Here is a 15,920-nt window from a genome sequence, read left to right as displayed (position 1 = left end):
CAATCAGTACTAAGGCTGGATTGTGCACTCCATGAATGCCTAGAACAAAATGCATAAAATAACAAAGTTAAAGCATGAATAATGTTTCATACATGTTAGCTGGGTTACTTTTAAAGTAAGCTACACCTTGGTTAAACGGTCCTGAATTGTCATCTTAATTACAGAAAAATGCTAATATTGGCTATTCCATGAAATCAAATACACTCACTGAGAACTTTATTTGGAACACCTGTACATCTACTCATTCATGCACTTATCTAAACAGCCAGGAAGATAAGTGGCTATGGTAACTCAGATAAACGCTCTGTATAATTGTAGTGAGCAGAATAGCATCTCAGAATGAACAACACGCCAAACTTAAAGCAGATGGGCAACAACAACAGAAGACCACATCAGCCACATTAATAGGACTATATGTTCCTAATAAAGTGCTCAGTGAGTCTACAAATAGAATGGCCTGAGCATTTCAAGCTCTACTTACATGTCACTTCCTATTTTTACGAGCCAAGTCAGCAGGGGGCAGTCAGCTGCCTCAACATATCTCACAAGCAAAAATCCAAGAAAATGAGAGCTGGTCAAACAGGACACGTTCTTGACAGATAGACAAAGCAAAATGCATCTTGTGGTGTGATTTTTAAAGTTGCAGCTACTTTTAACTTGACACAGCGTCCTAGAAACGCACTGTTTATGACAGTACAGACGGAACACAAGAATGCGTCCTATGAAAAATTTACAAATTAATTTCCATAATGGATTGCAGTGAACTGCAGGGTTTTCTGCAAATATTGACATATGCGATTTAAATTTTTTTTTACATTAATCACCATGTCATGTAATATATTCAATAAAAAAATATTTTTTATATTATTATTATTTAATTTATTCGATAAATATCTTTATATAATAAAAAAAATAATAATAATATATATATATATATATATATTTTTTTTTTTTTTTATATTATTTAATAAAATGACAGCTCTGTTCCTCACATACCTCATTCTCCCAGCCTGGCCTGGCCAGAAAGATGGCATTAAAGGGCAGATTAAGACCTTCAATATTCGGAGGAATGCTCTTGGGAACAGCAGCCAGAGGTCTATTACAGTAAGAGGGGGAAGGAGTCAAGCCTGTGGCATTACATCACTGTTCCTAGGGGATTTTTTAATCAGCATGGACACAGGCCGGACCAAGGACTGGTTTCAGACCCAGCGCCTGTCAATCAGGGTCTGTTGCCTGCAGTCCTGGGAAGTTCAGCAGATTATAGTCAAGGTCGGGACAGACTGAACATATGTCCAGAGGAAGCACATATGAGGGGAAAGGAGGTCAGAGGAATGATTGCATGCTGAGATTTTGACTTTTCAAATCCGTTTCTGTCCATGAGTTATGTGTTTGTTCAGATTTATATATAAAGGTACAGTTTGCCCAAAAATGCAAATTCTGTCATCATTTACTTACACTCATGTTGTTCCAAACCAGTATGACATGTCATTGCTCTCAATGATGACACTGTTGATTTGAGAGCTTCAGCAGAGGGGAAGATTTTCAGACTAAAATTATTTAATTATTAAAATTATTATATATAATTATTATAAAAAATAATAATTGTCTGCTAGACTATACTTTAATGTTTTTTTTTGTTTGTTTGTTTTTTTTGTAGCTTGACAGGCCAGTCCCCATTCACTTTCAATATATGGAAAAGAGCAGCCGGATATTCTTCAAAACCCTTTTGTCCACCATGGAAGAAAGTCGTACAAGTTTGGAACAACATTAGGGTGAGAAAATGATGACATCATTTTTATTTTGGCTTGAACTATTTTTTCACTTGTCTGAATGAGATTTCTGTGCAATGTTTGTGATACAGTTATGTACTATATATATATATATATATACACACTACCGGTGAAAGGTTTTGAAACACTTACTCATTCTTTATTATATATATTTGTTTTTCACATTTTAGAATAATAATAAAGTCATCAAAACTATGGAATAACAAATTGAACTATGGGAATTATGTTGAGACTAAACAGAATCCAAAATAAATCAAAACTGTGTTATATTTTAGCATCTTCAGAGTATTTACCCTTTGCCTAGAATTTGCAGACATGTACTCTTGACATTTTCTCAACCAACTTCTTGAGGTATCACCCTGAGATGCTTTTTAAACAGTATTGAAGGAGTTCCCATCTATTTTTGGAACTTATTGGCTGCTTTTCTTTATCGTTTGGTCAAAGTCATCAATTTCAAAAATGTTTTTTTTTGTTAAATATTAGTTTTATAATTAAATAAATTAATATGGTGACACAATTATATTTTTGTCTACAAAACTGATTTCAAACATTTAATCATATGCCTTCAAATCAAAAGATTTTTAAGATCATGAGAAACATTTCAGTCATGTTTCAAAACTTTTGACTAGTAGTGTATATATATTCATACATATATATTCTTTACTATGTATATAATGTAGAGAGCACAAGCAGCTGTCACTTTATGATAAGTGAAATTCTGATGGTAACTGTTTACCATAAGAACTCTGTAGTCATAGAACATTTGCTAAGTTTAAGGTCTCCTGTTTGTGAGTATTTATGTGTGTGTACATGAACTACAATTGGGTTTTAAAAAAAGAAAGATAGAGAGAGAGATAAACAGACAGGGGGAAAAACACAGAAGAATCATGAATGGGGCAACATCAGACAAATCCCTCATGGATCACACACACACACACACACACACACACACACACACACACACACACACACACACACACACACACACACGTAGTGTTTCCATGTTTTATGGGGACTTTCCATAGACATAATGGTTTTTATACTGTACAAACTTTATATTCTATCCCCTAAACCTAACCCTACCCCTAAACCTAACCCTCACAGAAAACTTTCTGCATTTTTACATTTTCAAAAAACATAATTTAGTATGATTTATAAGCTGTTTTCCTCATGGGGACCAACAAAATGTCCCCACAAGGTCGAAAATTTCGGGTTTTACTATCCTTATGGGGACATTTGGTCCCCACATAGTGATAAATACACGCTCATACACACACACACACACACACACACACACACACACACACACACACACACACACACACACACACACACACACACACACAACCTGACTGGGATATAACATCTTTCCATCTAAAATCAGACAATGTTGTCTCATCAACAGTCCAGTGTTCATGCTGACCTGCCTGCAGAATCTTAACCTGAAACAGTATTATAGTGCCAGATACTTATACTATCCATGATCCCCTGAAAACAACCATGTGTGCCAATACTCAATCCAAGTATGGAATACATTCATCGTCCAATCAATATTACATTAATAAGACTATGGCTTAGATGTTACATTTTTAAACTGAAATCAGTGCAACATTTACTGTGAAGGCACTAGTACATTAAATCTCATGGTGACCTTGGTGATTTGGATGGAAACTGGTTGGTGAAATCTCTGGGCGCATGATGAAACTGAGATTTGTTCAAAAGACCAGCAGTCTCAAGAATTGTTAAACAGGAGACTTCTGAGATTATATATCAGACATCACTTAATAAAATTAATTTTCATCCTCTGGCTGCTAAACTCTGATTGGCTCTTTAAGGGGTAGTTTAACTAAAAATTATAATTATGTAATCTTTTACTCACCCTCATGTTGTTCCAAACCCACATGACTTTTCTATCTGTCTAAAGTGTAAAAATTTACTTTGGAAAGAAAGTCCCCAAGTATTCTAGTAAAGTCTGTGGTGTGTATGGGAGGGGGAGAAGGTTGGTGAGCAAGGCTTTCATTAGAGAACCTCTGCCTTGATGTTTGCCAGTCTGCCTTGTGAGTATATTAGAGGGTTTAACTCCTGAACAGATTAGGCTTCCTGTGCCGTAAGAGTGAAAATGTACAAATTGTACAAACAAGATGCAAAAACCTTTGGCAGATATGTTCATTTCTGCAATCCTGTGGATACAAATACATAACATTATATTGTATAGTACATGCATGTGTGTGTGTGTGTGTGTGTGTGTGTGTGTGTGTGTGTGTGTGTGTGTGTGTGTGTGTGTGTGTGTGTTTAAGAGATTTTTAAGGCGTGCACATTACAGTATGCTTGGCTGGGTTCCAACTGAATTAAACTGAAATGTTTTTTTTCTAGGTATTTAATATTTTAGTTCCATGTTTTAGGATTAAAAAACACTTATGAAACATATAGCTGTAATGCCTGCAGACTGCAGATTAACAGATTAACAGATTATAGAATACAATATAAAATGACAAATATAACTGTTAATCCAATCTATTCTAATATATATATATATATATATATATATATATATATATATATATATATATATATATATATACTGTATATATATCTATCTATCTTACCTCTGGTGATCTAACTGTTCATATATGAATGTGGGGTCAGACTAAGGTAATTTTTCATGGAAATAAGGATGATCTCATCCTTCAAAGACATTGTAATAAGGTTCGTTCATGAAAGAGAGAAAGGAGGAAGCGGGAGGCAATGGATCCAACTCAAGAAGGTATTTTATTTTCACAATTTATAGAAAATGTCACACTCAACACTGCAGGCTGCCTGGCACACACACACACATGCAGGCTCGGCTCTCACTCCCTCTCTGGAGTTTTGGGCAGCCTTTTAACTCCCAGCATTTCACAGTGAAAATAGAAATCACAATTAGCAGCAATTCATCAAAACCCTTACCATTTCCTCTCTCTCCAGACGAATGCTCGGCCACGTCCTCGCCACCATATACCCCACTGCCTGACTCAGGTCGGGGGAACAGCCCAGCTTGCCCCCCCTTTCTAGAGAGGAAATTCATGACAGCCATCTGCACCCCTGGCCTGTGGACCAACTTGAACTGAAACGGCTGGAGTGCCAGATACTACCGGGTGATCCGGGCATTGGCATCCTTCATGCGGTGGAGCCATTGGAGCAGGGCATGATCTGAACAGAGGGTGAATGCTCATCCCAGGGATATTGGTGTCATGGGGATCTGCCAATATCCCTTTGTCAAATCCAGTGTTGAATAAAAGCGAGCCGCACCCAACCAATTGAGCAGTTTGTAAATACGAGGTATTGGATAAGTATAAAATTTAGACACCGACTTAACTTTTCTATAATCCATGTAGAACCAGATCGAGCCATCGCTTTTAGGTACCAGAACCACTGGGCATGCCAAATTACTGTAGGACTTTTCTATTACCCCCATATCGAGCATGGCCTTTAATTCTTCCTATAGTACCTGTTTCATGTGTTCAGGTAAGTGATATGGACAACTACGTACCACTACCCCAGAGGTTGTCCCGATGTGGTTTTTTATGAGATTAGTACGGCCAGGGAGAGGCGAGAATTCGTCAGAAAAATTATTTTGCAACCTGGAAGCCTCAGTAATTTTTGACGGCGAGAGGTGGTCTCCACAAGGGACCGGGGTGAAGTGATTGGCTTTTAGATTCACCTCCGGTCTGAGTTCTTCCCTCTCCGGAACTACCGTCGCCAAGGAAACAGGTACCACCCCTTCTCATGGTTTTAGTAGGTTGAGATGAAAAATCTTACGTACCCTGCCCCTATCCGTAAGCACTACCTCATAATTGTCTTCCCCAACTCGCCGTGTGACCTCAAAGGGCCCTTGCCACTTAGTTTTTTCTGTGTAAGGGCCCTCCCAATTTTCCTTCATGATGTCTAACACGCCAAGGGGCTTATGGCCATATAACAATTAAAATGGGGAAAACCCAGTGTAGGCTTGCGGGATCTCTTGCACTGCAAAAAACAGACGTTCGAGCCACTTATCCCAGTTCTGAGCATCTTCGTGCATGAATTTATAAATCATATTCTTTTATGTTTTATTAATCGTTCAACAAGCTGTCCGTTTGGGGATGTACACGCTCCTGTACATGAATCGATTTAATTCTCAATAATTCGTACAGCTCGCGTAATGTACATGACATAACATTTCTTTCGGAATCCCCACTCTGGAAATAATTTTGAAGAGTGCCTAGGCAAACTGATTGCGGAGATGTTGCACAGCAGCACTGCTTCCGGATATCGCGTTGCGTAATCTACTAGGGCTAACACAAAACGAAGTCCGTATGCTGTCCGGCGGCCGGCGGATTCACCAGCTGATATTCACAGCATGTCGCACACCATCGGCGAACATCCCATGAATGCCCGGCAAATAAGAATGACATTAGGTGACATTAGTGGAAGGAAAGGCAGGGGTGCGCCTGTGCCTGGATATGCTGCCAGCTGGACCACTTCATTCATCGATGCCGGTCGGTGGCACTGGACACAATTGGCCATCCCCTTCGGCAACTGGGAGGCGAACTGCTCCAGCACCAACAAGTTGATGACATCATCGGCGTTGCTGTCCTTCTTGGCCAGCACCCACTGGTAGGAGGCATCGTAGAGCTGCTGGGAAAGGGTAAACAGGCGGCCAACCTCACTTAGCATTAAGGAGCGGAAACACAGGCGATGTTTTTCTGGGCTACGGCCGACCCATTGCAGTATGGTCTTCTTCAGCAGGTTTGCAACCAGAAGCTGTTGCTCTGCGATCTGGGCTTCCTGGTCAGCAGTGGTATGCACTGCCCACTTGCCCTGTGGGCACTTCATCGCTTCGGCGTTATGCTCAAAGAGCTCCAGATATGCTATGCTTCTGGGCCATCTTGGGGGCCAATCTTGGTAAGTAACACATGGGGGTGCACTACTGCCGGTACTCCTAGACAACCAGGCTCTGGAGCACCTCAAAGTGCTGCTGCTGCTCACTTACACTTTGTGGATGCTGGCGAGGGACCGGAAAACTTCTTCCAGTGGCGACGACTCCATGACAGAGAATCCCGGCTTTCGGCACCAGTGTAATAAGTTTCGTGCGACAGATCAAACTCAAAAAGGTATTTTATTTTCACAATTTACAGAAAATGTCACACTCGATACTGCAGGCTGCACGGACACACGTACTCACATGCAGGCTCGGCTCTCTCTCCGTCTCTGAGGTTTTGGGCAGCCTTTTATCCCCCCACCTCTCACTATGAACATAGAAATCACAATTAGCAGCAATTCATCTCAGGTGAAAACCCTTAATGATTCCTCTCTCCACCAGATAATGGCCACACCCTCACCTCCACAGACATCATTGTGTCTTTTCAATTGCACAGACCTCTGTTCCACTGATCTGCGTGTTTCAAAATGTAATTATATGTGGGTCAGCCATGGCAGATATATATGGTACCATGTTAATGACACACCTCTCTCTCCACCTGTTTCTCTCTCACTTTCACTCTTACCAGGAGCATCCTAATACTTTGCCCCACTAGCCCTGTCTTTCACCTGGGCTCCACTGCTCAGGAATAAAGCATTTAGGATTCATCTCACAGTCACTGCATCATCCCTGGGGTTGGAATGCAATGGGAATTTTTAGGGGGAGACTGTGGAGCACCTTTGCCTTCCATTCAGCTCTGACTCTCATTCATAAGCAGCAGAGCCCCTCACAGAGGCAGAAGGGGACAGGGGAGGGGGGAATCGTGCTGGCTCTCTGCTGCAAAAGACCACCAAAACATCAACGGGAGTACAGAGAGCATACCAAACAGAGGTGGAGACAGGCATGTACCTGCATACTAAGCAGGAGATGAAAGAAAGAGCAAATAATATAGTCTGTCTCATCATAAATATAAGTGAGAAAGCATATGGATATTTTAGCACATACTGAGGGTGCTCACACACACTGGTGCAGGGAGTGCAGTGAATAATAGCTCTTAAGCATAATTCATGCTTTGGCATGCTCATGGAATTCTCAGCATGGTGAAGCTTTTCTCATTTCTCTCTCCATTGCCTCCCTCTCTCTCTCTCTCTCTCTCTCTCTCTCTCAGCCGCAGGATGGGTAAGAGTGTGGGAAGCTTTTCTGGACACAAGCTAATGCAGTCTGACTTGTTGTGATGCATATCATGTGTTGCAGGGCATGGTTGTCTACACACTTCCTGTCAAAATGACACAAAACATGAAAAATGCACACACAACAGTCTTCAGTAACAAAAAAAGTATCATGGTTTTTGGACGTGTACCATGGTAATACCATGGTATTCGTTTAAATACCTTGAGAAGCTACCATGTATGTAAATGCCATGGTATAAGAATATGTTAATCAATTATTACTATGTTTAATACATTCACTTAGCACTTTATTAGGAACAATATGGTCCTAATAAAGTGCCCAACATGGTCTTCTGCTGTTGTAGCCCTTCTGCCTTAAGGTTTGACGCGTTGTGCTTTCTGAGATGCTATTATTCTTAGTACAATTGTACAGTATGGTTATCTGAGTTACAGTAGCCTTTCTATCAGCTTGCACCAGTCTGGCCATTCTCCGTTGACCTCAAGGTGTTTCCGTCCGCAGAACTCACTGGATGTTTTTTGTTTTTGGTACCATTCTGAGGAAACTCTAGAAACTGTTGTGCGTGAAAATCCCAAGAGATCAGCAGTTACAGGAATACTCAAACCAGCCCCTCTGGCACCAACAATCATGCCACAGTCGATTTTATGCATTTTACTGCTGCCACGGGATTGGCTGATAAGGTAATTGCATGAATAAGTAGGTGTACAGGTGTTCCTAATAAAGTGCTCAATAAATATATCAAAGAACCATGGTATAACTATTTTAAACCATCGCTGTAACCATAGTACCGTTTTTTTTTTTTTTCTCGGGTATTTTTCAAACTCATACACCCAAGTATAGATAGACTTCTCATATAGATTTAAAGAAAAATGCAAGGGTCCATAAGAAAAAACATTGGAGAAAACTAAAGACTATTTAGAATGGAAAGAGTGAAGAAGAGGATGGGTGAGAAGATGAAACAGATAGGAGGACTTCAAACAGCATGCAGCAAGGAGCAAAAGCAACCAAAGGCTACAAACTTGGTCAAAAAGTGTGGGAACCCTGAAATTAGTTTGTGAAACGTCATGAACACACAGCATGATTCTTTTTAACAAGTAATTTATATGGTTAGTAAATTGGGTAAATTACTACAAAGAAATACATTACAGATTACTTCTCTAAAATGGTAATATGATTACTGATTATTTTTGTCTGAAAAGTAATCACATTACTTATTATTTTACTTTTAAGTTACTTTTAATTTTACAGAAGTGTAAACAGATGTACATAGGCCTCTAAACATGATAAATCTTTTTAATATATTCTACATAAATAATATTATTTTAAAAATGCAACCAAAGTAATATGCTCAAAAGTAATTTTCTTACTGTAACCTGATTACACAAATTTTAAATGTAATCTGGCACACTACCTTTTTTTTTACCAAAACTGTAAACTTATAATACAGTAACTAATTACTTACATTGCACGTTGACTACATTGAACACTGTCCATATTTCCATGACTTTTTTATGATTTTTCCAGTCATACGGATTAGAGTAGTTTCTAGCCAATGAAATACAGGATTTTTGAGCAGAGCATAAAAAGAAATTGTAATTCATGACTTTTCCATGACTTTATCAAATTTGACTAATTTCAATGACTTTTCCAGGCATGGAAATCACTATTTTAAAATGTCCATGATCATTGGAACCCTGTGGTTTGTGTGAGTCTACAATGAGAATGGTATATGTTTATTTAAAAATATTTATGTAGGCATACACATGTGTTTTTGATAGATATCTGCTTACTGAAGTAATGTTCCTTACAAAAATGTTGTAGTTACTACAGTTATTACCATCAAATCATAACAAAATAGCATGTGGTCAGTGACAGTAGTGTGTAGGGATGTCAAAAGTACAGGTACTGTTGTGGTTTCTGCCCAATTTGAGAAAAATCACTGGAGTTTTTTGACGCCAGAAAATAGACTATATTATAAGAGATAACAAGCCGAGTTGCCCCTGCAGAAACAACTGATGTGTCTTGAGTTTGCACTCGCTTACATAGGTCTAACAAGGCGTGGCTAAAACCTTCCATACATTTTGTTCTGTGTCTTCAGTCTGTTATTGATAAGAATGGAACATCTGGAACCTCTTTAAGGGGCCTTGTCATATATGTTTTCTAGTGTCAAACCATGAGACTGAAGTTTACCATATATGAGTACCATATGTGATCACACATTGCATTCTGAGGGGCCTAATTTTCACAGGCTTCTATACTCACACATACAGTAAAATACATACTTGACCATCAGAAATAATTGTAGAATAAAATGGTTATATTTACACTTGATTAATTTACTTGTAAAAATGTTCCACAGAACTTCTGCAACAAGTCAATACTAAAATTAAAAAGATGAAACAATACTGGACTTTCTGCAGTATTAATGGTACTGACATATTTTGGTACCAGCTTCTTTTGATGTGCGCTCAAGCATGTGTGATTTGCAAGCCGGTAAAGCGGATACACAGCAAACAGTCAAATACACTTCAAAATTCCTTTAATATACCTGTCTTGGCAAGGTATTAATGTAGCACAGTTATGTTTGAATTGATTGTAAGCAACAGGGCAAAAAAATACAAACCAAGGATTTATACCAAGATATCAGATGTAATGTTATATATTATATGTAAACTTGTATTGCTTTTAATCAGTTTTATCATATTACTGACCTTTTTTTTTTTTGTTTTTTGTCTTCTATAATTACTTGAAATTGTGAAAACAATGGATAATTAATTAATTATATGCAGTTATAAATTGCAGTTGTATTGGTACCGACTACTGACATTTTGGTATTGTGACAATCCTTGTTGTCTAATGCCACAGTTTTATTGTAGTAACATTAATTGAACTATGTTAATGTGGTAGAAACTAATGTTACCGTGGAAGACTTTAGTAAAAGGTACAATATACATTAGTTTTGCCTGGATAATGAGTAGGCTGCTAAACAAAATCTAAGCATTCCAAGAGAAATTCAAGCACGAGAAATTTGCAGAGACTCTCAGTGTATTCTGAAGTTGTAGATGCTGTTGTACCGATCAATTAGAGCGGGGACAGTTCCCCTCATTCCCTAACACACATTTCAAAGCCCAACAGGTGATGTTGTACATGCACAAACTACTTCGTGTCAGTTCAGCAGTGTGCTGTAGCTCAACACTGACCCCTGTGGACGGATGAGTAAATAACAGCGTGTTCTCGCACAACCCATGTCCTCCACAAGAAAAACCTCTTGGTGCACACGTGTAGCTAACTATTTAAGCAAATGTAAACGACAAGGACCCTCACGGAGTCCTTTACTGTATCTGTGTAACTTTTAAAAAAATTCCTTCATAACATCTTTATTGTTTAGAAGACACTCTGGTGTGAAAAGAGAGATATGGTATCAATATATGGAACAACTTATGTTTACCGATATTTTTATTTCATGTCTCAAAGTGTAGCCTACTTATTTTCTTCACACAAAAACACAAATACCTCTACATAAAGCTGCGTTTTGTGATTTCTGCAAATGTCAGACCAAGCAAGCAGGTAGTCCCGCTCCAAACTCACGCCATTGGTTGAGGTAGGCAGAGAGCCGCCTCGGATTGGCTAACATGCGCGGGCCGCACTCAGACTTTTTTATTTTTATTTTCTGTTTATGGCACCTACATTTCTCAGAACAGCCATTACGTGATATGTGTCAAGTAGCACAGACATTAAATGCGTGGTAATAAGAAACGCTTTGGTTGGGCTGCACAGAGTAATATAACTTATGATACTTATACTGACACCCTCTGGTTGTATATTTGAATTGCATGCTCTATTTGCTCATAATGCATGTTTACCTCTTGTTGTTAAATATGTGCCAAAGTATTTCCCTATTTTCAGTTTTGTAGAATATTTTTGTGTAGCACATATACAAAAATGTGCGAGGCCGGATGCCTGGATGAAATGGACAAGGGGGGCGGAGACAAGAAAGGTGGGTGTTGATAGAAGAAAGCAACAAGTGGGCAGTGGTAAAAAGGGGCCCGATAAACAAGAAGATAAATCGGTTAAACACACAAAACTTCAAGAAATTTAAAGTAATAAAGTTTTTCGTGACGGTTCAAAAACAATTGTGCCAGTCTATGCATCTGTCTTTCTATCTATTTGTTTGGTTTTTCCCTGTGAGGTGTGGGAGTGTTTCTAATAAATATATAAGACATGAACTTCAGCCAGGTTTTGGAAACGTTAGATTGTAGGTTAAAGGTAAACCTACCATATATGGAAAAAAAAAAAAAAATCCTTTATTATTTCAGACCAGAGTACATGCGTGTCTGTGCAGCATAAGTGTTGAAAATTTGTTGACTAAGACTGCCTCTACGAAAGACCCTGTAGGTCTGAGCAGACCATTTTTAGCCTACTTGTTGACTCATTCCAGGTAATGCACATGACAAGAAAGAACGAGGAAACCAATGGCACCTTAATGGAAGTAAACAACATACTCGATCACCTCATCCTGCCGTTTTGTCATGGTGCCTTCAGTCACAGTATGTTGCTCTAGGTCTATAGGTCAACTGGAGCTCCAACTTGTGGCTTAGATAAAAACATTTGCAAAAAAAAAAATATATATATATATATATATATATTTTACATCAGTGGTTCCCAACTGGTGAGTCAGGACCCAAAAGTGGCAGGTTTGTTTTGATGAAAAACAAAAAACATACTAATATAATAAATTGCAAATTATAAACTGCAACTAATTTAATAATATAATAAGGGTTCACCTGCAATGTTAACATGAATAAACAAGATTTGTCTGCAATGTGCTTAATACATACATATATATACACATATCAGCAGTTCTGAACCTGTTTTGTATTTATTTTTTATATTTGTTAAACTAAATGTAATTATAGATTAAGATGTAGTTCTGCTTTGGCAATATTGTATTGTTTACATTCATGCCAATAAAGAATTGAATTTAATATATACACACACATATACATATATACACATACATACACACACACATATATGTGTGTATATATATGTGTATATATATATATATATATACACACACACATATACACACACACACATACACTCACCTAAAGGATTATTAGGAACACCATACTAATACTGTGTTTGACCCCCTTTCGCCATCAGAACTGCTTTAATTCTACGTGGCATTGATTCAACAAGGTGCTGAAAGCATTCTTTAGAAATGTTGGCCCATATTGATAGGATAGCATCTTGCAGTTGATGGAGATTTGTGGGATGCACATCCAGGGCATGAAGCTCCCGTTCCACCACATCCCAAAGATGCTCTATTGGGTTGAGATCTGGTGACTGTGGGGGCCATTTTAGTACAGTGAACTCATTGTCATGTTCAAGAAACCAATTTGAAATGATTCGAGCTTTGTGACATGGTGCATTATCCTGCTGGAAGTAGCCATCAGAGGATGGGTACATGGTGGCCATAAAGGGATGGACATGGTCAGAAACAATGCTCAGGTAGGCCGTGGCATTTAAACGATGCCCAATTGGCACTAAGGGGCCTAAAGTGTGCCAAGAAAACATCCCCACACCATTACACCACCACCACCAGCCTGCACAGTGGTAACAAGGCATGATGGATCCATGTTCTCATTCTGTTTACGCCAAATTCTGACTCTACCATCTGAATGTCTCAACAGAAATCGAGACTCATCAGACCAGGCAACATTTTTCCAGTCTTCAACTGTCCAATTTTGGTGAGCTCTTGCAAATTGTAGCCTCTTTTTCCTATTTGTAGTGGAGATGAGTGGTACCCGGTGGGGTCTTCTGCTGTTGTAGCCCATCCGCCTCAAGGTTGTGCGTGTTGTGGCTTCACAAATGCTTTGCTGCATACCTCGGTTGTAACGAGTGGTTATTTCAGGCAAAGTTGCTCTTCTATTAGCTTGAATCAGTCGGCCCATTCTCCTCTGACCTCTAGCATCAACAAGGCATTTTCAGCCCACAGGACTGCCGCATACTGGATGTTTTTCCTTTTCACACCATTCTTTGTAAACCCTAGAAATGGTTGTGCGTGAAAATCCCAGTAACTGAGCAGATTGTGAAATACTCAGACCGGCCCGTCTGGCACCAACAACCATGCCACGCTCAAAATGGCTTAAATCACCTTTCTTTCCCATTCTGACATTCAGTTTGGAGTTCAGGAGATTGTCTTGACCAGGACCACACCCCTAAATGCATTGAAGCAACTGCCATGTGATTGGTTGATTAGATAATTGCATTAATGAGAAATTGAACAGGTGTTCCTAATAATCCTTTAGGTGAGTGTATATATATGTATACACCTATCAGCCACAACAATAAAACCACCTGTCTAATATGGCGAAGGTCCCACTCGTGCCACCAAAACAGCACCAATCCTCATCTCAGAATAGCATTCTGAGATGCCATTCTTCTCACCACAATTGTACAGAGTGGTTGTAACTCAAATTGTATCTGAATTACCATAGACTTTGTCAGTTCGAACCAGTCTGGCCATTCTCCATTGACCTCTCTCATCAACAAGGCATTTTCATCCACAGAACTGCTACTCACAGGATGTTTTTGGCACCATTCTGAGTAAATTCTAGAGACTGTTGTGTGTGAAAATCCCAGGAGATCATCAGTTACAGAAATACTCAAACCAGCCCATCTGGCACCAACAATAATACCACAGACCAAAATCACTGAGATCAAACTTTTTCCCCATACTGATGGTAGATATGGTGCTGGCCCATATCTGAGGTATTTTGATTGGCTGATTAGATAATCACATGGGTGATAGTTGGTGCCAGAAGGGCTGGTTTGAGTATTTCTCTAACTGCTTATCTCCTGGGATTTTCACGCACTTTCAAACAGTTTATAGAATTTACTGAACTGTAAACAGAAATGCCTTGTTGATGAGAGATTTCATCGGAGAATGGCCAGACTGGTTCAAACTGACAAAGTCTACGCTAATTCAGAAACAATTTGAGTTACAACCACTCTGTACAATTGTGGTGAGAAGCATAGCATCTAAGAATGCTAATCTGAGTTGCGGTTTGGCACTGTTTTGGTGGCACTAAGGGGACCTACACAATATTAGGCAGGAGGTTTTAATGTTGTGGCTGATCCATGTGTATATATAGTACAAATAATATGTTTGGGTGGAATGTGTTGGGTTGCTTCACAGCTCCTTTTCTCCCAACTCTGGAAGCAAATATTATAATTGCCTGTTAGATACTCTCATAGTTATTTTTCTTTGTCCTGTAAAATAAACAGCCATTCGTGAGAAGGAAGTTGTAGCCTGGAGCAAAAACTAGATTCCAAGTAGGCGTGTATTGTGTGTTTTAACGCAAGTATGTCCAGTTGATGGATCACTTCTTCTGTTGCCAGCATTGACAGTTTACTGTATATCCCCTGGCTCTGTTCCAGGGATTCTAAGTAAAGTGGCAGGAAGCTCAAGAAGGTTGGCATTTTTCTGCAGGTGGCTGTGTAATTCAATATCTTATCATCTGAGCAGGTCAAAACCTCTTTGTTTGACTAGCGTGGCATATTTAAACATTTTTTTTTTTATGTCAGTTAACAGGCGGTTTTTATTCAAAACGACTTATAACACACACACACACATAAATGCCTCAGTACACTGGAAATAAATGGCTGTCTTGTACAATGCCACAACAGAAATCCAACAGACTACTACTAGCTACTAATATTTAATATGCAACCCTTGTGTTACCAGGAAATAACCGTAACCAGATCATGACCAGTAGTATGTCAAGAGGCAAGACACACCACATTTGATTTTCTGAAGAGAATGAAATTGTTTGTTGTGAGAGTCTTTGTAATTACCACTAATTTATATATATATATATATATATATATATATATATATATATATATATATAGTGTGATAGAAATCTTTGTTGTTTTATGCGTCACCATTTATTTATTTTCATAGAGTTTCTGTTAAAACGTTTTCAGAATTAAAGATT

This window comes from Xyrauchen texanus, chromosome 41 (assembly GCF_025860055.1).
Source record: "Xyrauchen texanus isolate HMW12.3.18 chromosome 41, RBS_HiC_50CHRs, whole genome shotgun sequence".
Taxonomy (NCBI): domain Eukaryota; kingdom Metazoa; phylum Chordata; class Actinopteri; order Cypriniformes; family Catostomidae; genus Xyrauchen; species Xyrauchen texanus.
The sequence above is the reverse complement of the archived record's forward strand: the minus strand, read 5'-3'. Positions refer to the sequence as shown.